The following is a 15,589-nucleotide window of genomic DNA, read 5'->3' as shown; positions in this document are numbered from 1 at the left end:
AACCCCGTCTCACCAATTCCACCACAGCAACCTGTCTCACCAATTCCACCACAGCAACCCCGTCTCACCAATTCCACCACAGCAACCTGTCTCACCAATTCCACCACAGCAACCTGTCTCACCAATTCCACCACAGCAACCCCGTCTCACCAATTCCACCACAGCAACCCCGTCTCACCAATTCCACCACGTCAACCCCGTCTCTCGCCTCCGATGGGCTGGGCTGGCCAATGGGATGTGCGGGAAAGCCAGCAGGGGGTGGGAGGTGTCCTCACTCAGCAGGAGAGACCCCGGGAGGGGAGCCCGCCAGCGGAAGCCGGTCCTCGGAGAGCAGATGTGAGAGAACCTGACCCCATGTGGCCGAACTGCTGGAGGTGCCCACCACGGGGGCGGAGGGGGGGGGGTCCTGGGTCTATTCCTCAGACCTGCGCTCCCTCCCTTCCTGTGCACCCCATACCCCACCTTCCCTCCCACCCCCAACATCCCCGGGAGACAGGAGACAGGGAAGGGGCGCTCACCGGCTGGACGGTCGGAGGGACAGGCTGGAGCTGGCTCTGCAGGCGGAGTCTTCTCACAGGAGAGGGGATGTCAGACCCTCGGTGCCACGTAAAACCCATCCCCTGGGCCGGCGCGTCAATGTGAGTCTCAGCAGAGGCCCAGCAATCCCGTGTTCTCTGCGTGGGGACAGCGGGTCCCTGGATAAGGCTGAGCCCCCACCCAACCCCCTGCCACACACAGCAGGTAACGGCCCCACCATCAGCACCACGTGTGCTCTCACCCCTCCGGACTGGCCTTCCCGCCGGCCGCCGGGCATGCACAGCTCGGTAACGTGTTTGCTTTTCGGAACCCAGGACCAGGCGATGGTGCTTTTCGCTTTTCTAACATCAAAGCCAAATTTCCTATGCAAAACCCCAGTAAACCCCGGCCACACCAAATAACGATTTCCCCCACTAACTCCAAAGGCCTTTCCCTCAAAGAACTAAACCAGCAGAAAACCTCAGACGGTGTCTTACCTGCTTTGTGGCTGCGGGAGGGCAGGGATCGACCTCCAGCGGCGGCCCCAGGGCTGCCGGGCCGGCTCCACCTGCCGGACTCGTCGGGCTTGCTGCCGCCTCGGACGGGCGTGGCTGCCAGGGGCAGGGCTGGGCCAGCGCCCTGCCCTCCACGGTGCACTCACCTACGGAGGTCAGGGCTCGGCATGTGGGTTCTCTCTCCTGTCCTCGCCGCTCTGCCCCCATCCTGTGACCTGCCCCAGCCAATCCGGGGCTGGGACATCTCTCCTGAGTCATCTGGACTCTAAACCTGAAGCTGAAGAGAAAGAACGGGAAGAGGAAGAGGGTGGGGAAGAGGAAAAACCCGGCCCGCACCCGCCAGCAGTCCCTCGCGGACGGGGACCGTCAGGTGGGGCTGGGCGGCCCGGGGCCCGGTGAGGCCGCCAGGGTGACCATCAGGGTCAAATTCCAGGGCTGCCCTGCCCCTCGGGCGGCTATTTTGGGAAAGTGCTCGGCTCCGGCCGTCAGCAGACCCGCTACCGCGGACCTGGCATCCGGAAGGCGCGGCTCTGCCAGGCCGGCCGGGCGGGCGCAGGTGAAGGCGGGGAGCAGCCCGGAGAGCAGAGGGAAGCCGGGCGCCCCGCACGCTGCTCTGAGCACATGCAGGCCCCATGCCCCCGGCCCCGGCCCCGAGCACCTGGGGTGTCTCTGGTCTGTGGGAGAGGCCTGGCTCGGTGTGCAACCAGGGTCCCAACCAGCCATTCTGGGGGGCTGCTGGCACTCTGGGGGGCTGCTGGCACTCTGGGGGGCTGTTGACATTCTGGGGGGCTGGTGGCATTCTGGGGGGCTGGTGGCACTCTGGGGGCTGGTGGCACTCTGGGGGGCTGGTGGCACTCTGGGGGCTGGTGGCACTCTGGGGGGCTGGTGGCATTCTGGGGGGCTGGTGGCATTCTGGGGGGCTGGTGGCACTCTGGGGGCTGGTGGCATTCTGGGGGCTGGTGGCATTCTGGGGGGCTGGTGGCATTCTGGGGGGCAGGTGACATTCTGGGGGGCTGGTGGCATTCTGGGGGCTGGTGGCACTCTGGGGGGCTGGTGGCATTCGGGGGGCTGGTGGCCTCAGGCGCAGCATCACGGCCTCGGGGCCGCCGTCGGACTGAGTCCTCGGCAGCTGGTGTGGCTTCCCTTCCTCCCCCCTCCGGCCCCGATGCCCCTGGAGCCTGGGGATTGGGAGCGCCCAGCTGTCTGAGGTCACGGTCACAGACGTGGCTGCGGGCGGGACCGGCCACCCCGGCCACCGCTCAGGCTCAGGCCCAGGACACCGAGCCCCGGAGCCCCGCAGAGCTGACCCGCGTCGCTGCGGGGAGCGGGGCACCCGGGCTCGTCTGTGACTCGGTTCCCGAGAGCAGGGCGATGCTGAGGTCTCACCCCCTCCTCAGAAGCCGGGGCCCATTTCCCTGGGGGACAGGGAGGCAGAGGGAGGAGCAGGGGGACCGGTGGTGGAATTCAGGCACCTCACCCACGTCCTCGGGGTCCAGCCACTCCCCGCCCCACCCCCCCCCCCAGGCTGGAAGGAGAACCTGGCGTGGCCGCCAACCTGGGGGGAATGAGGGGGTGTCTTCTCACAGCCTCACTGTGCTGCGTGAGGCCCCTCAAAGCCAGGGGCTCTCTGTGACCCCCTGGGGGACAGTAAACCGGCAGGTCTTGACCTGATGGGTAGCGGGGGGTGTGACCCCAGTGGGCCCATCCTCCTCCTCCTGGCTCTCCAGCCCCGCTCCACTGCCTCCCTCTCCCCCAGGGCTGGGTCCCAGGCCCTAAGAAGTCCTCCCAGCACGGCCAGCCTTGGGCCCCTGGCCCGGCCCTCAGATCCCCCACCAGTCGCTGGGCTGAGAGCGGACGTCACGGGAGGGAAAGGGCGGTGACTTCAGAAAGCGGAACCGCGGAGGTGCGGGCAGGAGAGCCGGCGGCGGGGGCTCCGCCCGCCCAGCAGGACTTTGGGGAAGCCGGGAGACGCGGGGTCCCGGCAGGGTCCTGGGGTAAGTCACCGGGGTCCCCCACGCGGGGCAGCTGCGTGGGGCGGGCGCTGGCGAGTCACGCAGACAAGTGAGCCGGTGCCTGTGCTCAGCCTCCGGGAGAGAGCGCGGGGGGCCGCGGGGAGCGAGGGCAGCGGTGATGAAAGCCCCTCCGACCCGCACCCTGAGCCAGCGGTTCTTGGGTAAGGTGCCCAGACGTCCCGCTTTTGAACAATTTGACCCGCGGCGTTTTAAAAAAGTCCCGATTTTTTTTTTCAAAAATCGGGACTTTTTTAAAACGCCACGGGACGCGGGACGAATTGTTAAAAATCGGGACTGTCCCGCCCAAAGCGGGACATCTGGTCACCTCATTCTCGGGGGCCGGGGTGGCGGGGGGGGGGGAGCGGGGAGCAGGGGGGATTGTGTGCCCCATCGGGCAGTGTCACCACAAGGGAGGGGCGCCCCTGGGACCCAGTGGGTAGAGGCTGGGGGGCTGATGACCACCCCCCAGGCACCAGACAGCCCCCCCCGCCCCCCAAGAACGGCTCCACCCCAAACGTCAACAGCCCTCCACGGAGGAAAACGGCTGTAACACAACGAAAAGGTGTTTTTTAAAAGTCCGAGGCACACAGTCATCTTTGGTCACCGGACACGTCCCTCCGCCCAGAGGGCCACTGCTGGGGACACGGCCAGGGGAGGGCGGGGCCGGCACCGGGAGGGCCTCCGGGACAGACCCCGCCTGGGCGAGGGGCTCCCTCCGCAGAGCCCCCCGGGCGCGCTCACAGGGCAGCGATGGAGAGAGTCCTCACCCCCGGGGCAGGTGCCTCCGGGCCGGGACCGGCACGTGTGCGTCTCGCCCGGATGGATAAAGCCCCGTCCGCCCGGAGAGCAGTCAGTCTGCGTCCCTGACCCGCCAGCCAGGGCCACGCACCCAGAGGTGCCTGCCCCGGGGGAGGCCAGCCCGACCTCCCCCCGACCCCCACAGACCTCCCCCCGACCCCCACAGACCTCCCCCCGACCCCCAGAGACCTCCCCCCGACCCCCAGAGACCTCCCCCCGACCCCCAGAGACCTCCCCCCGACCCCCACAGACCTCCCCCCGACCCCCACAGACCTCCCCCCGACCCCCACAGACCTCCCCCCGACCCCCACAGACCTCCCCCCGACCCCCACAGACCTCCCCCCGACCCCCACAGACCTCCCCCCGACCCCCACAGACCTCACCCCGACCCCCACAGACCTCCCCCCGACCCCCAGAGACCTCCCCCCGACCCCCAGAGACCTCACCCTGACCCCCACAGACCTCCCCCCGACCCCCAGAGACCTCCCCCCGACCCCCACAGACCTCCCCCCGACCCCCAGAGACCTCCCCCCGACCCCCAGAGACCTCACCCCGACCCCCACAGACCTCCCCCCGACCCCCAGAGACCTCCCCCCGACCCCCACAGACCTCCCCCCGACCCCCACAGACCTCCCCCCGACCCCACAGACCTCCCCCCGACCCCCAGAGACCTCCCCCCGACCCCCAGAGACCTCCCCCCGACCCCCACAGACCTCCCCCCGACCCCCAGAGACCTCCCCCCGACCCCCACAGACCTCCCCCGACCCCCACAGACCTCCCCCCGACCCCCACAGACCTCCCCCCGACCCCCAGAGACCTCCCCCCGACCCCCAGAGACCTCCCCCCGACCCCCACAGACCTCCCCCCGACCCCCAGAGACCTCCCCCCGACCCCCACAGACCTCCCCCCGACCCCCAGAGACCTCACCCCGACCCCCACAGACCTCTCCCCGACCCCCACAGACCTCCCCCCGACCCCCAGAGACCTCACCCCGACCCCCACAGACCTCACCCCGACCCCCACAGACCTCTCCCCGACCCCCACAGACCTCCCCCCGACCCCCACAGACCTCCCCCCGACCCCCAGAGACCTCCCCCCGACCCCCACAGACCTCACCCCGACCCCCAGAGACCTCACCCCGACCCCCACAGACCTCACCCCGACCCCCACAGACCTCTCCCCGACCCCCACAGACCTCCCCCCGACCCCCACAGACCTCTCCCCGACCCCCAGAGACCTCTCCCCGACCCCCACAGACCTCACCCCGACCCCCAGAGACCTCACCCCGACCCCCAGAGACCTCCCCCCGACCCCCACAGACCTCCCCCCGACCCCCAGAGACCTCCCCCCGACCCCCACAGACCTCCCCCCGACCCCCACAGACCTCACCCCGACCCCCAGAGACCTCTCCCCGACCCCCAGAGACCTCACCCCGACCCCCACAGACCTCACCCCGACCCCCACAGACCTCCCCCCGACCCCCAGAGACCTCCCCCCGACCCCCAGAGACCTCCCCCCGACCCCCACAGACCTCCCCCCGACCCCCACAGACCTCCCCCTGACCCCCACAGACCTCTCCCCGACCCCCACAGACCTCCCCCCGACCCCCACAGACCTCACCCCGACCCCCACAGACCTCCCCCCGACCCCCACAGACCTCCCCCCGACCCCCACAGACCTCCCCCCCGACCCCCACAGACCTCCCCCCGACCCCCAGACCTCACCCTGACCCCCACAGACCTCCCCCCGACCCCCACAGACCTCCCCCCGACCCCCACAGACCTCTCCCCGACCCCCACAGACCTCCCCCCGACCCCCACAGACCTCCCCCCGACCCCCACAGACCTCCCCCCGACCCCCAGAGACCTCCCCCCGACCCCCACAGACCTCCCCCCGACCCCCACAGACCTCCCCCCGACCCCCACAGACCTCTCCCCGACCCCCACAGACCTCCCCCCGACCCCCAGAGACCTCCCCCCGACCCCCACAGACCTCCCCCCGACCCCCACAGACCTCCCCCCGACCCCCACAGACCTCCCCCCGACCCCCACAGACCTCCCCCCGACCCCCACAGACCTCCCCCCCGACCTCCAGAGACCTCACCCCGACCCCCACAGACCTCCCCCCGACCCCCAGAGACCTCCCCCCGACCCCCACAGACCTCACCCCGACCCCCAGAGACCTCCCCCCGACCCCCAGAGACCTCACCCTGACCCTCAGAGACCTCCCCCCGACCCCCACAGACCTCCCCCCGACCTCCAGAGACCTCACCCTGACCCTCAGAGACCTCACCCCGACCCCCAGAGACAAAGTGCGCGTGGGGGCAACTGAGGACAGGATCTGAGGAGGCGGAGGTCCGGAACTAAAGGGAGCCCCTCGCAATCCAATCCGGGCATTTGCTGGTCGCCCTGAGGCCCAGCAGAGTCCACAGAAACCGCCCCCTAACTGGGTGGCCGCGCCAAGGCAGATGCAGGCCCAGGCTCATGGGGCCGCCTTAGGGAGCTGGGGGAGATGTGGACTTTTAATTTTACAAGAACCTTTAAAAAAATAAAAATGAGAGCAAATACTTCGTATCCATACCTACTGTCCTGGGGACACACTTTCCCTGCTCAGAAAACTTTCCACCGAGTCTCCCACGGCTGCCGATCAGGGTCACCGGACCCCCACAGCTGCCCCAGTGAGCCTGGGGGGCAGAGGGGAAGGCAGGGGCAGGCGAGAGCACCCCCTCCGGCTGAGGGAACGGGAAAAACCAGCCTCTGTGCCGCCAGGCCCACGGGGAGGAGCCGCGGCTGACCTCCCCGCTCCTGCCCACACCCCAGCAGGGGGACCACAATGAGGTCCTAGGGCATCACTGGCCCCTGGGTCACCCTGAGGAAGGGTCATGGGTGCTAACGTGCACCCCGCCCCCACCCCAGCACCTGTAAGCGCTGTGCCTGCTTCTCCCCCGGAGCTGCCAGGCCAGCCCCCTGCCCTCGGAACCGCCCCCTGGTGCTCCCGGCCTGAGATTCAGCATTGTCACGGCCGCCACCTGTGACCCCCTCCAACGCCCAGGAAGTGTCCCCCAGGCCCCCCCCTCCCAGATGCCCGTCCTGCCAGCGGAGCCCAGACCGAGGCCGGAGCTGGGGGCAGGGCTGTGCTGGCAGGAGCGCCCGCTCACGGCTCTAACACCCTCATCTCCTTCCCTCTCTCGTCAATGGCAACGCCCCGCGCAGCGTCTGCCACAACCACGGCACAGTGGAACCAGTCGGTGCACTCTGAGACTGCCGTAAAGGAAAGCGAATCCGTCCATAAAATAAACACCCAAAGCTGTGCGTGTGTCTGCGGATCACACACAACCTACCGCTGCCGCCCTGGCTGGTCTGGCTCAGCGGATAGAGCGTCGGCCTGCGGACTGAAGGGTCCCGGGTTCGATTCCGGTCCAGGGCATGTACCTTGGTTGTGGGCACATCCCCAGTAGGGGGTGTGCAGGAGACAGCTGATCCTAGTTTCTCTTTCATCAATGTTTCTGACTCTCTATCCTTCTCCCTTCCTCTCTGTAAAAAAATCAATAAAATATATTTAAAACAACAACAACAAAACCTACTGCTGCCGCGCCCTGGGCAGGTGCCCCGGCAAACAGAAGCCACCTGCCCGGCGGGCTGGCCAGAGGGGCTGCCCCGCTGGGCCCGGCCCGGGGGCTGGGGCTCTGAGAAGGCTGCCATCTCGGGGGACGAACGGGAGATCCGGATACAGGAGGGAAGAGGGGGAAGAAGTCCAGTGAGTTAATGGGGGAGCCTGCTTCCTGCCCCCCAAAAGGAAGGGCATGGGGACCCAATGTCCAACGCGGTGGGGCCGCTCCAGGCTGGGCCGAGAGGAATAGGAAGGAGGGGTGCCGGGGGCCCCAGGGGCTGTCCTCCTGCCCCACATCCTGTCACGTACCCCACCCCTCGGACCCGGCCTGCCCTCGGAAGAACTCCGACACACACACACTGGTGGGCCGAGCAGAAGCTTCGTCCGTTCAGGGGATTTTGCGTGTGAGGGGAGAGTGAATTTGTCATCTAGCTTACGCCAAAAGAATGAAGCTCCAGTTTTTAATTTCCCTGAGGGAGAGGGCGGGTGTGGCCGTGGGCGGGAGAGCTCCCTGCGGTCACAGACAGGGCCTCCCGCCCGTGGGACGTTAGCTCTCTCCTGCCCGTGCCTCCGGGGCCGGTCTCTGCCCCCGGCACCCTCCCTCCCTGCCAGTTTCACCAGACGACCGTGCTGGTCCTGCGGGCCTCGGTCAGCTCTCCCCTGCTGGGGAAGCACCGAATTTCAAGTTAACAGTCCTCTGGGCTTTCCCCAGTTCGGTCCCAAAATGCTAACACTACTCTTGTCCGGGACGTAGCTGAGCAGCCGGCTCAGAGCAGACTCAGACACCCGGAAACACCTGCCGTGCCCCCTCCGGGCAGGGCCACCCCCGCCTCCCTCTGTGTCCTGGCACCAGACACCGGTGAAGGAATGAAGTGTGATAACAGGATGACAGCAGCATGACGTGGCCCCACTGTGCGCCAGGCGTTGTTCTAGGCACCAATACAAATCAGCCCCGAAGGACAGACACATCGAACCCCGGGGCCTGTGGATGGGACCGCATTGGGAACAAGCATCTGTACAGATGTGAGCCCGGCTGGTGTGGCTCAGTGGTTGAGCATCGACCTAAGAACCAGGAGGTCCTGGTTGATTCCCAGTCAAGGCACATGCCCGGTTGCAGGAGGCAGCGGATTGTTGATTCGCTCTCATCGTTGATGTTTCTATCTCTCCCTCTTCCTTCCTCTCTGAAATCAATAAAAAATATATATTTTTTTAAAATAATTTTGAGATGAGGTCCTTTTGGATCACCTGGGTCAGTGGTCGGCAAACTGCGGCTCCGAGCCACATGCTGCTCTTTGGCCCCTTGAGTGTGGCTCTTCCACAAAATACCGCGGCTCTGGGCGAGTCTATTTTGAAAAAGTGGTATCAGAAGAAGTTTAAGTTTAAAAAATGTGGCCCTCAGAAGAAATGTCAATCGTTGCACTGTTGATGTTTGGCTCTGTGGACTGATGAGTTTGCCGACCCCTGACCTGGGTGAACCCTAAATCCAATGACAAGTGTCTGTCCTTATCCATGGAGGCCCAAGGAGGTTAAAGGCAGGAGAGGAGACGGACACTGGAGGTGAGGTGAAGAGAGGAGGGGCTGCAGGGTGCAGCCGGGACCCCAGGGGTGCAGGGGGCCGCAGCGGCAGGAAGGAGCCAGGACGGGTGCCCTGCTGGATTCCCATGCCTGACCTCCCGGCTGGGGAGGGGAAATTTCTGTTGTTTTAAGCCGCCCAGTTCGTGGTAATTTGTTACAGCAGCCACCGTGCACTAATACACTCCCAGAGGCCTCTGGGAACTCCTCCAACAACTGCACGGGGGGGGGGGGGGGGGCGCAGACAGCACGGGTTTGGGGAGCGGGGTGGGAAGGGGTGGGAAGGGGTGGGCAGGGACGGAGGAGTGAGCGAGAACGAGGCCTCTGAGCAGCCCAACCCCAGCGAGCATTTGCTGCCCTTCCTGAGACCGTCCTGGGACCCCCAGTACTGTGTCCCGGTCATCTTCCCGTTGTCTGTCCATCTATCACCCCCTGAATAACACCTCACCTCGGCTCCACAGTGAAATCCAGAGGCAGGTACGTCCACGACGGGACTGACAGTGAACAAAAGCAGCGGGTCCCCGCAATGCCGCGTTCCAGGGAAGGTCCTCTCGCTGTGACACTGGGGAGGGCAGGCTTGCTCTTCTGCCCCCCCTCCCCGTACTAACCTGGTCCCTCCATGCAAGACTAACTGACAGGGGGGGGGGGTTCTGACCCCCAGGAGTTTAGGAGCAGCAACTCAGAAAGGAGAAGGTTTGCTGGAATCAGTCACTGACAGAACGGAGAAGAGCGAGGGGCGGAGGACAGAGACACGGAAAGGCCATGAAACACACATCATCCACAGCCCCGAGGTTCGGCGTGGCCCTGACTCGGCAGAAAAGGCAGACTGTGTCTGTTCGGGTGTAAGCAGGCACACTGTCCCCTTTGTCTGCCTGGCCCGGCTGTGACCTCCAGGGTGGTCCCCTTGCCAGCAGAGCATAAAGCTGCCCACAGCGCCCAGGCCGAGGGTGTGCCCTCTCCTGATACTCTGCCTGGGGTGTGTGTGTGTGTGTGTGTGTGTGTGGGTGTGTGTGTGGCCACGACTCTCGGCACCCAGCACGGGAACGGGCACCGCACACAGAAGACATCCACAGTGTTCGGCCACGTCCTGGTCCTCCTTCAGCCACTCCTCTGGTTGCGAGGTGGTGTGACTTCCTCAGAATATGTTCAATGTCAGGGTTAGCCATCCATGCCGCTCCCGTCAGCTGACACCCCTCCCCCAAGGGGACCTCCCCGCCCCCACCCAGCTCCTCCTCCTCCGAGGCACCCTCCTTTTCTCCGCCCGCTTTTCTTCCACTGAGTGGTGAAACTCCTTTCTTCCGAGGGGGAGGGAGCGTGGCACCCCCACCCCCCAGGCTGACCCGCCCAGAGGAAGGAGGGGGGCCCGATGGGAATCCGGCAGGGGAGGTGGGGAGGCTGGGAGCAGTGGGTCCCCAAGGACAGCGTGGGAGAGGTCATTGGCACCGTGAGGTGGGGGGTGGGGAGGAGGGCATCAGGTCTAGGCTGGTAGATGTTGGGCTCTACCCACTGGGGTCAGCTACCACCTGCCCACAGCCAGGGACTGGGGTGGGAGAAGGGGTCGGGTGCGGTTCAGGGTGCCTTTGGCATCCACCCAAGGCACTTTACTCCCCTAAGTATCAGCAATGCTGGCTAAGGACAACAACAAAGGAAAGCACCATTTTTAGGAAGTGGAGAGAGGGAGATTTGCACCCCTAAGTATCAGCAATGCTGGCTAAGGACAACAACAAAGGAAAGCACCATTTTTAGGAAGTGGAGAGAGGGAGATTTGCAATGCAAAAGCCGACCAAACAAGAATCCCCAAAGCCCGGGGAGGGCAGGGAGGGCAGGGATTGCAGGGGTGAGGAAGGTTCTCCCGGCTTCCACCTGGGAAAGCGAGGCTCTCCGTCACGGTGAGGCCTCGTAGCGGCCACGGCCTGCGGCAGAGTGTGTGTCCATCATCGGATGGATTTCACACCCGGCTCCGCGGGGGGGTCCCCCACGAGCCCGGTCTGACAGATGAGGAAGCAAACCCGGGCGGTTAGTCATCCTTCCCGATTCACCAGCCAGAGGCTGGGCCCGGGCAGCAGGCCTTTGACCCGCACCCAGCCCTGGCGGGCACTTCCAGGGGAGGAAAAGCTGCCAGACCCCGCACCCAGCAGCCTCCGTGTGGCATCGGCACCCAGGCCCAGCATGCGGGAGACAGCCGACGGCGGGCACCAGCCACTTCCATTGCTGAGGACTCCGATCACTGAGGCTGGACTTAAAGGGCCCCTGCCAGTCCTCCCCTACTGTACACTACACACACACACACACACACACACACACACACACGTGCACGCAAGAAGATGCCACTTCTGCTGGCTCTGGAGTCCACGCCCCTCCTCTCGGTGTGGTACAAACAGTGATCTGCCTGCCTCCCTAACACCGGGGTCCCTGCAGGTGCTGCCCCACCAGCAGCAGATCACTCAGTTTGTACCTAACAGGAGGGCAGGCCACCCACCACCCATCCATCCACCCATCCATCCAACTACCCACCCACTCACACACCCACCCATCCACCCACTTACTCACCCATCCATCCATCCGTCCATCCATCCAACCAATATTGATCAAGCACCTGCCACACGTCAGGCGCTGTCCTGTCACTTTCCTTGCCCATCCTCTCCCTGTTCTCCAAGATGACTATTTCCCACCTTCTGCTCCACCACCACCCCGCCCTCGGCAATCCCATCCAGCCCCATGGCACCATCTTAGGTGCCATCTTAGCAAGACCTCTCTCTTTCACTCCAGGTCCCAACACCCTACCATCTCCACGTGGGCAACTAGCCAAACCAGAACTGCAGATCTCCCAGAAAACCCTGCAGCCTGCTGCCCCAGGCTCCCCATCCCAGGGAACAGTCCGTCCTTCTGTGCAAGGCACAGTCTGTGCAGCCATCTTTGATGCTGTTTGTTTGCTAATCCTCACCCGAGGACACTTCCCCATTGATTTTCAGAGAGAGTGGAAGGGAGAGGGAGAGGCTGAGAAAAACATCAGTGTGAGAGAGACACATCAGTTGGTTGCCTCCTACATGCACTCTGACCAGGGCTGGGAAACCTGCAACCAAGGTATGTACCCTTGACCAGAATCAAACCTGGGACCCTTCAGTCTGAAGGCCAATGCTCCAACCACTGAGCAAAACTGACTAGGGTGTATGCAGTCATCTTTGTGTCCTCCTCCGCCCCTCCCCGTCACCCACCCAGGAGCAGGCTGCTGGCTTTACCTCCAAAGTTTCCTCCCCTCCCCTCCCCTCCCCTCCACACTACAGCCGCAGTCCAGGAGGGGACCGAAGAATAGCCTCCAGGGGTGTCCCTGCTGCCACTCTTAGCTCATTATTCTCTTTACACAACAGCCAGAGGGGTGGTTTTAAGGTGTAAGATCATGACAGGTGCAGCTCAAAACCCTCCAAAGGCTGCTGCCATCGCCCGCTGGATTTTCTTGCGAAGTCCTCGGGCCTACAAAGCCCTGCCCGGCTCCACCTGGTACCTGTTAGCTCTCTCCCGTCCTGGCCAATGTCTCAGATGCACCAGGCACAGGATCTGCTCTGCTGGCCCTGCTGCCCGGGAAGCCCTCCCCTCCCTCGATGACGTAGCCGCCCACCCCCACCCCCACCCAAATGACACCCTGCCCCGGCACACGTCACCCTCCTACTGCTCATAGCACTGATCACAACCTGACAGTTCCAAATATTACTCTGTCCGTTTATCGCCTATTACCTCCACCAAAGCCCAGCTCCCCACCCGCCAGGATGTGCCATTTGTTTAACTGCCATCGCCTCAGAGCTAAAAGGATGCCAGCGCATGGCAAGGACTCGATAAATATTTGCTTTACGAATGGACGAAGGCAGGAATGAATCCCGTCTATTTCCTTATTACTGCGATTTTCAACCTTTCTCACTTCATGGCACACATACTAATTCCTACAATCCTGCAGCACACCAAAAAATATATATATATTTTTTGCCTATCTGGCAAAAAAAAAAAAAAAAAAAAAAAAAGGTATAATTTTGATTCATCCACCCTGGATGGCTATGGTTGTGTTGGCTGTTGTCGTTTTTCAATTGGACAGTCTGAGGCAGGGGCGGGGACATCCGGCCCCTGGGCCAGAGGAGGCCTGAGAAATATTTGGTCTGGCCCTGCCAAGGCTTTCGGGGCGAGTTAATTAAATGTTTGCTCAAATATGGCAGGCTCATTGCTAAGTGGATAATTCTGTGTGGCCCTCGGGCAATCGTAAACATATCCAAAGGGCCCTTGGCAGAAAAAAGGTTCCCCACCTGTGATCTGACTAAGCGGCTGGCTGCCACATGCTGTAAAAACTGGCGCTCACCAGCGGAACATCGCTGCCTGGTCAGAAGCTCGGGTCTGCCCTAACCTGAGGTGGAGCAGTGTGGCCGGGAACCTGCTGGTCTTCCCGTCTTCCCTCCCCGCCTCGCCGGGAGGCCAGGGACCAGGCCGGTTCAGGGCGGGATGGCCCTCGGGTGGCGCCATCCAGGGAAGTCCCGCCCGCTGTGCGGAGTGGAGAAGGACGCTATTGATCTGTGATGGGTGCCAGGACTTGGGGCGGGAAGTAAACCTGCAGTCCGGTCCGGGGACCCAGGACGCGGGAGAGAGAGCTGACAGGAGGGGCAGAGCGGGCCAGTCCAGCCAGCCCTCAGGCTGGGACGGTCAGGAGACAGGCCACTACCCGGATGGCAGCAGATGCCAACGGGCCCCGGGGTCCCTTCCGGTGCTGCCCCACCCGCTCTCCACCCACTGACAGGCCGTGAGGGAGCTTCCCGGGTGCACAGCACTGGGGGCTCCGCGGGGACACAGGCTCAGAGGAAAGGCCGGGTGTCCCGGAGCTCGGACCCGAGGCAGGCGCAGAGCCCGCCCGCCCCTCGTAACCTCCTCGTGCCCCTGACACGAGGGCATCTGCTACGGAGGCCCCCCGGGCGCCCCTCCAGGAGGCACAGCCGCCCTGGCTGCAAGAGGCCGGGGAGGATGGACCATCTGCACAGCCAGCAGCCCTGCTCCCTGGGCTCCACCAGGCACAGGACAGTGAAGGCGCCAGCATGTGCCCATCCCCGCTCCCTGGCCACGGCCACCTCCCCTGGGGAAGCCCACCAATACCTCCACCCACCCCCACCTCCACCCACCCCCACCCCCACCTCCACCCTCCCCACCTCCACCCCCCCCACCTCCACCCCCCCCACCCCCCCCACCTCCACCCACCCCCCCAGCCACGCGCCTGCAGGTCTCAGCCAGGAGCTGGACTAGGACAAGCGGGCAGGGCTGCAGCCGCGGAGTGGGGCGGGCGCGGGGCGCTAGTGAGGGTGGCGCTCACCTTCACCTGGGGCAGTGGTCTGCAGACTGCGGCTCAGCTTGCGAGCCACACGTGGCTCTTTGGCCCCTTGAGTGTGGCTCTTCCACAAAATACCACGGCCTGGGCGAGTCCATTTTGGAGAAGTGTTTAAGTTTAAAAATTTTGGATCTCAAAACAAAGTCCAATTGCTGTTCTGTTGACATTTGGCTCTGTGGACTAATGAGTTTGCCTACCACTGACCTGGGGGACTGGAAGCCTGAACCCCTCTCCTGGGCCTCTTTAGGGCAGAGCTGGGAGACCTGCCCTCTCCATCACCATTACAGCACCTTGCTCAGCCCCAGGATTTTCCGTAACCGCGTTGGGGGGGGGGAAGGGGGAAAGCCCCCCGCCCCCCGCCCCCCACCTCCCACCTCCGGGGTCAGGGTTTGCTCGGCCCCGTGGGCGGCAGCGGCGGTAACACCAGCGCCCCCTCCGCTCCGCTCCAGGCCGGCGCCCCTGCGCGGGGCAGCGGAGGGAGCAGGGCGGCGGGCGGCCCGAGGAGGACCCTCTCCGGGACCGCGTAGTCCCAGGGCATCGCGCTGCTTCTGGGAGTTCTCCCCTTTGGCCTCGGAGGCCACAGGCTCAGCGTGTTCCTATGGGGATTACAGCCCCAGAGCCCGGTGCAGCCCAGCCCCGCCCGCTCACCTTCCCGCGGCGGAGAGCGGCGTTACCTGCGCTCCCCGCGGACGCACGGACGGACGGACGCACGGACGGGCGCGGGGCGCGACCCGGGCCCCTCCTCCCGGGCTTGGCGGCGGGGCTCCGGCAGGACCTCCGGTCCCGGCTGCGCGGCCGAGGGAAGCGGCGGCTCCGGACAAGCCCAGGCAAGCCCGGCGCAGGCAGGCGGGCGCGGCCGGTCCTCCCCCTGCGCCGCGGGGCGGGAGCGCGTCCCACCGCCCCGTCCGGCAGGCGGCGCCCCGGAGGCCGGGCCCGGCACCGCCCCCACCTGAACCGGAGGGACCCGGGGGGGACGGAGGGGCGGGGGCGCGTCAGCGGAGCGGGACGGGGCGGGGGCGCTGCAGACGCCGGTCCGTCGGGGGCGGGCGGTGCGCTGGGCCGCGAGGCGGGGCCCCTCGGGCGCCGGGCTGTGCGCCGCGGGGATAGCTCGGACCCTGCGCCGCGCCCCTCGCCTCCGCCGCCGGAATGCCAGGGCGCGTCCCCCAGGAACCGTGTCCCAGCCCGTGGCCCCAGACCCTCCGAGGCGGCCCGCA

At 65.2% G+C, this 15,589-nt stretch overlaps 1 long non-coding RNA gene across 1 annotated transcript; it reads right to left on the bottom strand.

The window, feature by feature from the left end:
* Positions 1-558: 558 nt before the first annotated feature.
* LOC311618363 lies at positions 559-15,303 on the bottom strand. Its single transcript, XR_014794303.1, has 3 exons — positions 15,050-15,303; positions 1,014-1,308; positions 559-674 (listed from the first exon to the last, which is right to left on the bottom strand). It is a non-coding gene; the product is annotated as an uncharacterized lncRNA (long non-coding RNA).
* Positions 15,304-15,589: the final 286 nt, after the last annotated feature.

This window comes from Pipistrellus hanaki (genome assembly GCF_964339955.1).
Source record: "Pipistrellus hanaki genome assembly, chromosome: 2".
In the NCBI taxonomy this organism is placed as follows: Eukaryota; Metazoa; Chordata; class Mammalia; order Chiroptera; family Vespertilionidae; genus Pipistrellus; species Pipistrellus hanaki.
Note: the sequence above shows the minus strand (reverse complement) of the source record. Positions and strands in the feature narration are given on the sequence as shown.